Source organism: Ammospiza caudacuta, chromosome 1 (assembly GCF_027887145.1).
Source record: "Ammospiza caudacuta isolate bAmmCau1 chromosome 1, bAmmCau1.pri, whole genome shotgun sequence".
Taxonomy (NCBI): domain Eukaryota; kingdom Metazoa; phylum Chordata; class Aves; order Passeriformes; family Passerellidae; genus Ammospiza; species Ammospiza caudacuta.
Genome location: NC_080593.1, coordinates 116043610 through 116050444, shown reverse-complemented (window position 1 = coordinate 116050444; position 6835 = coordinate 116043610).

Here is a 6835-nt window from a genome sequence, read left to right as displayed (position 1 = left end):
TTTATGATTTAGTCCAAGTATGAACCAAAGACTGTCAAGTTCACCACTGAACCATGTCCCTATGGACACTTAAAAAGCCATTTACTTGTTTTTTAAAAAAATACCTCCAGGACTGCTCCAGGAATGGTGACTCCACCACTGCCCTGGGCAGCCTGTTCCGATGCCTGAAAAACCTTTTCAGTGAAGAAATTTTTCCTGATATCCAATTTAAACCTCCCCTTGTGCAACTTTACACCATCTCATATTGCTTGTTTCTTTAGACAAGAGGGATCACAGGACTTGAGGTGTGGCCTCACCAGTGCTGGGTACAGGGGACAATCCCTGCCCTGGTCCTGCTGGCCACACTATTGCTGGTGCAGGCCAGGATGCCATGGGCCTTCTTGGCCACCTGGGCACTGCTGGCTCATGTTGAGCTGCTGATCAGTGCTCCCAGGTCCTTTGCACTGGGCAGATTTCCAGCCACTCTGCCCCCAGCCTGTAGAGCCCCAATGGGGTTGTTGTGACCCAAAGGCTGGACCCAGCACTAGGCTTTGTCAAACCTCATAAAACTGGCCTAGGGTCATCCATCCAGCCAGTCCAGATCTCTCTACAGAGCCTTCCAACTATCCAGCAGATCAACACTCCTGCCCAGCTTAGCGCTGTCTGTGAACTGACTGAAGGTGCACTCAATCCCCTCATCCAGGTCATCCATGAAGATATTAAATAGGACAGGCCCCAGTACTGATCCCTAGGGAACACCACTTGTGATCAGCTACCAACAGGATTAATCATTCCATGTTCTACTGGAATCATCCTTGATGAAAGGGAGCCAGCTTCCAGCACAACTCACCTACAGTGTCATGCAAGCAACACCAGACTGGGACTGCCAAATTCTGTAACCTATTTATTTTCAACTTTCAAATAGCAGTAGAAACACTATTACTTCTCTTGTAAACAGATTCATAACTTCAGTTTTTCTTGCTGGAAAATTTACTGGAATATAAAATGTGCCCAAGTTATACTGTCATTAACTCTCATTTATTCTGTGCTTTGACTGACCTTTAACTCAGTTAATTTTTTACCTTCTTACTCCCAAAGTTATTTAACAGCAAAAGCTATATCTCATTTTAAATTTCATTTTGGTAGGTTAAAAAAGCCACATGCATCTGCCTCATTCTTTGGACCATTTTTTGTCCTTGTTTCAATCTAAATTGACCTGTGGAGGAAACAGAATGGAGGAAATAGAATTATATAAAATATTTCAGAGATTTCAGCCATGTCTTCAATGTTAGCTGTAACACTTCAGTAATCCTACCCGGAACGTTGTAAGATGAGCCCTAAGGTTATATTTACTCTTCCCATAACTTCATGCCATTGGCAGGACTGCCTGGCAACATTAACAATTAGAAAAGGAAATGAGTTTACCATTTCTCCACATCTTGAGCTCCTATTTTCTTAACACTTTTTGGTCTGGAACACAGTGGGTAGTGCAGAATACAGGAGACTCCTAATTATTCCTAATTTCTCAAATATAAGTGTTCAATATGGTATTCTTGGTCACATGGTATTCTAAACTCCACAAAGCTACTAGAAACTCCTCACTACTGGGCCTGGAATTAAATCTGATGGACACTGTTCTTGCATAGATTGAGAAAATGAAATGGTTCTATTCTTACCATGTCTGAAGGTTGATTTTTCATTCCCGTTTTATTACTTCTCCTCCTTCATCTTTATGATCAATCTGCCAATTTTCCATCTCATTACCTTAATTAAAAATTAGAGCCGAGTACTTTTTCAGCTCTATTAATTTTTTTTTTATTTATCTCACCTTGGTTGCTACTTTTATTTTTAGCTGAAGTTTAACGTATGCATCTGATTCACATGGCACAGTTTATTATACCAGTCAGTTCCTTTTGCTCCATTTCTTATAGGATCTTTAAAGTCATGATAATACACATTGTACACTAGGTATCTGTAGGATTTTTGGAAACCTTTCTAAAATTTTTGACCATTATTTCACCAAAAAATTCCAGGCTGATTTTGCATCGCTTTATTATATTTTCCCACTCCCTGAGATCCAAACACTTAAATTTTGATTTCATGTAATGACATGGATTCCTCAGAGTAGTTTTGGCTATCATTAGAAATCGCCCTTCATATGCAAATCTGCTGATAGAAGCCCATATCAGATTCCTAAAAATACTCTGAAAAAGCCTCATACCACTTTTTCATTGAGATGACTCTCAAGAAAATAAAAGAGAAGGAAAAGCAAAGATAGTAATGCAATTATTTCTTTTTCTTCACACAATACTGTTCAGTACTTTTTATTCCAATGTATTTTTCCATATCTATATTATCATGTTGCTGTGTCATTCTAGTTCTGTTCCTGAATAGTGGTTTTAGTTCTTGCATTTCCATCCAGACTCTTTGGGTGATACTACACCATCATGCAAACACAAAGGAAACAAAACACATGCGAACAAAACAAAATAATTTCAGCTACATTTGGCATTGCCCAGTAAGTATTATGTACAACATTTTTTCTCTCTGCACTGGTCATCTGAATGTACTTTTGCCTCTCAAGTATACCTTCTATCTGCATTCTTTCAGTCTCTACCAGCAAAAACACTTTTCCAATGATTTGCTGCTTCATGCTAGGTAAGGAATATCAAGTTTTTTATTCCCTCACAAGAAAACTTGTTACTGAACAAATCTGCCTTGTGCCATAAAAGCCAGAAGCATCAGTGGTGGATGCTTTTTTTGCAGCTTTGTGTCCCCTTCCCCTGGCCTGTAGCTACAGCACTGTACGTGTGTGGGAAGCAATGTACTGCAGTCATGCATTTTACTTCATGGTAGCCCACTCCTTGTTCTGCATCAAATCAAATCAATGAAACTCAACCACTTGCCTTAAACAGGTTGGATTAACCATTTCCTGAACTTCAAAACTGATACCTATGGGTTGTATCAGCCTAAGACCTCCATGATATAAGGAAGAGGGTGAACGACTGTACAGCATAAGGGCATTTATTACATTTCGGGTTTCTTCTGCTGAATTCAGCCTTATTAGCATGTTCTATCTGTGTTCTGCTTTAATTATAGCCCAAGTCTGTGTGGCACCCAAGTCTCTTAACCTTTTTAAAGAGGTTATTTCCTTTGCAAAACCAGTGCATTTTCTCAACGTAGCAGTCAATGTCACTGCCGGAAAGTTTCCTTGATCAGTGGGACACGGATTGTCTGGAAGCACGTCCTAGGGAGCCTTGTATCTTCCACGCAGGGAAGGGCGCAGAGGGCTCTGCGCGTCCCGCACTCCCCTGCGATGGGAAGCGGCTCCTCCATCCCTGCGCGCCCAGGCGGGACTCCCGACGCCCGTCGCGGGATTTTTTTTATCGGTGAAGAATTCCACGGAGAATACCTGGGCGCGGAGGCTGCCGTGTGTGCCAGGCGCAGCTCCGCCTCCTGGTCCCGGCCGCGGGGGCGGCGGCGCGCTTATCCCGGGACGGGGCCGCTCCGTGGCTCGGGACGGCGCCGCCGCCGCGGGCAGGTGAGCGGGGCGGGGGCTCGGCTCGGCTCGGCACGGGATGGGACGGAGGGCGGCGGGGGGAGGTCCAGCCGCGGTCCAGCACTCCTGGGCTTCAGCAGCGATCTGCTGCTCTTAGGGGCCCTTAATGCCAGACGTTGAGGAAACCCTCGAGTCTTCGCGGTGTTGATGTTTGGAAATGTTCAATGACACTTCCAGGTGAAGAAAAGGGACAAGTGTAGATGTTGGACACTTGCGGTATTTTACTGGTGCCTGAGCAGGACAAGTACCAGATCTGCTCCTTGTACACCCTCTTCATGCGCCCGACCGTGTGTGCTCACAGGTCGGGAAAGCCAGCCATGTCCCGGGCTGGGTCCCAAGCCGTGCACAGCAGGATGAGGGAGCTGATCCTGCCCCTCTGCTCTGCTCCAGGTGTGAGCCATCACCTGGAGTGCTGATCCAGCTCCGGGGTTCTCAGCATAGTACAGACATGGGCCTGTTGGAACAGGTACAGGGAAGGATCAGAAAGATGATCAGAGCAGTCTCTTGCGAAGACAGGCTGTGAGAATTGGGATTGTTCATCCTGATGAAGAAAAAGCCTCAGGGAGATCTCATTTCAGCTTTTTAGTGTGTGAAAAGAACCTACAAGAGGGAGGGAAAGGGACTTTTTATATAGGCATATAACCAGCAGGGCAAGAGGGAAATGGCATTAAACTGAAAGAGGGCAGTTTAGATTAAATAAGAGTAAGAAATCTATTATAAGAGTGATGAGACAGTGGACCAGGTTGCTTAGAGCAGTTGTGGATGCCCCATCATTGGCTGTGTTGAAGGACAGGTTGGATTGGGCTTTGAGCAACCTGGGCTGGTAGAAGATATCACTGCCCATGGTGGGGGGGGGTGGGGGTTGGAACCAGATGCTCTTTAAGGTCCTTTCCAACCCAAACCATTCTATAATTTTATTATTCTTCTAGCTCTTACCTGCCATGTTGCTGGCAATCAAGCTGAGCAAAGATGGTCAGCCAGGGGTAGTGCCTAATATCCACATGCTCAATCAAAGCCAAGTGGGAATTCAGTTATTCATGTTTGCTGAGGCTGTAAATGGGAAACAGTGTTCTGGGTTTAGTATCCTCAGTGTGTGAAAAAGGTAGAATGGCTGCAAAGACCTGGGGGACTGAGCACTGTAATGGCCAATAGTTTCTGTCTGGAGGGGATAGACTGTTCATTTTTGGGATGGATGTGCTGAAGGTGGGGGAAGTTCTACAAACACAGAAGGGTACAAGATGGGTGGATTTATGGAGAAAAATAAAGTGGGTGGTGGCAGGGTGAGACCAGGAAGAGAGTTATTTTCCATGGAACTACCACAAAACATCCAGGAAATATAAAACTGGGATTTCATTTACATTGAAAAGCAAGAGCCAGAATCGTAGCTGTTGGATGACTCCCCTTATGAAACAGAACAATTGAGCTTGAGCAAAGAGTAGGAGCCTGACACAAGAAAGCGTTAAAAAAATTCTCTCTCCAAGAGTCTGCAGTTACCTTACACTTGCTTCTGTGTAAAGCATCTTCTCACTATGCTCTGCCAAACTTATTGCCAAGAGCAAACTAGCAAGCAGCAGGACCAAGATTATGACTCTTCAGTCATGACTGAAAGCCAGCTACAAGGTTTTAATTTTAATGTAGTAAGTCTCTTGTGACACCTTTGTTCTTCCTGGGATTATAGTGTTGGTAAGATTATCCTTATCAGCATATGATAAGCAAGACCTTAGGATCTGAACAACTTGTATTACAGGAGACTTTTGTTGAAAGGGGAGCTCCTCTCTAAGTAGGGAGAGAGTAGTTCTGTCTTTCTCTGACATCACCTGTAATTTTACACTGTAGATACAGTGATTACTCTGGAATTTGATATGCTTTAGAGGTGGAGCCCAAACAAATACCTCACATGTCAACACATATGTTGTTCTCTGTAAGAACAATGAAATCACTCAGAACAGTAGCTTTAAGCCCATCACTAGATAAGAAAAATGTAGACAATTTCAAAAGTGTTTGTTTGGGCTTTTTTGCTAAACAATATGACACTATACGCACTTGTTAACCTTTTAGAGGATATTCAGTGTTGAAGTATGTTGGAGCTGCTCCTGGCTCAGGTTTGATAAAAGCAGAAGAGAAATTTCTCCCTTAGATTTGACATTTGGAGCAAACCAAAGCCATTATAAGTAAATGCGTTTACTTGGTGGTAGCACTCCTGCATTGTCTCCTAGTGCATAATCGAGGAGGTTGTTAGTAACAGGCTTGCAATAGGCACTCATACAGTTGTAATAATTTCATATATGGTGTTTGGTGGAAAGAATGCTTCAAAATTGTATTTAGGGTTTCAGCAGGGAACTGGTGAGACATTGCCAGTGGAACATGGGAAAATAGAAGTCCTGTCCTGTTGTAGCCCTGTGATATACTGACAGCAGAGGGATGCATTTGCCACGTCGGACTTTCATCATATAGTCCAAATATCAGGGTCCAGGTTTCAGTGATTAGAATTCATTCTTTTCTTACTAAATATTTGAGGTAGTCTGCAGTTGAACTGTGAGAGCAGTAACTGAACCACTGTTGAGTACCCAATTTCCAGAAGAAGCCATGCTGCTTCTAGTTGTTCCTCAATCAGTCAATCATTTATTCTTTTTCTACCCTTGGATTCAGCTGGAATGATGTTGAATTAGCTTGCATCCCACCCATCCATCCAGCTAATTGGCAGAAGGTGAACTCTGTATCTATACAACTACTTTCAGATCTCTTTGGTCAAACTTGTACCGTTAAATCTGTTTTGTAGGTTTTTAAAAAATATAATTTTGCACATCAGTGCATTTTACTTTCTTTCTAAAGCATTTTTCTAGTGTCTATATCGAACTTAAAATCAAAAATTAGTAAGATGTTCATTTATATTGTAATCTGTGAGCTAACAAAGTTAAGGGTTGTGGTTTTCCAGCCAGCAAGTAATTTTCTGCTACATAAAAATTGAGTTGGAGGAAGAGGAATCAGTGGAATGTTACACTGCTAAAACTGATCAATGTAAACATCCTATTAATATTAGAAGAAAATTCTGAAAATGCTGAATAATGTAGCACATAGATTCAGTTCTTATTTGGTAGAGATTCCACTACTGATGGATACTTCATTGTCGTGCTAGCTGATGACATCATTCATTGCATATATGCTCAATTTCAAAGAGATTTATTTTTTAATAAAAATGTCAAGTGGCATTGGTAATATACATGCATAATACCTGTATACCAACCTAAGTTTGGGCTGTTCCCAAGAGTGATTTTGATTGTGCCAGCATTTTCACTG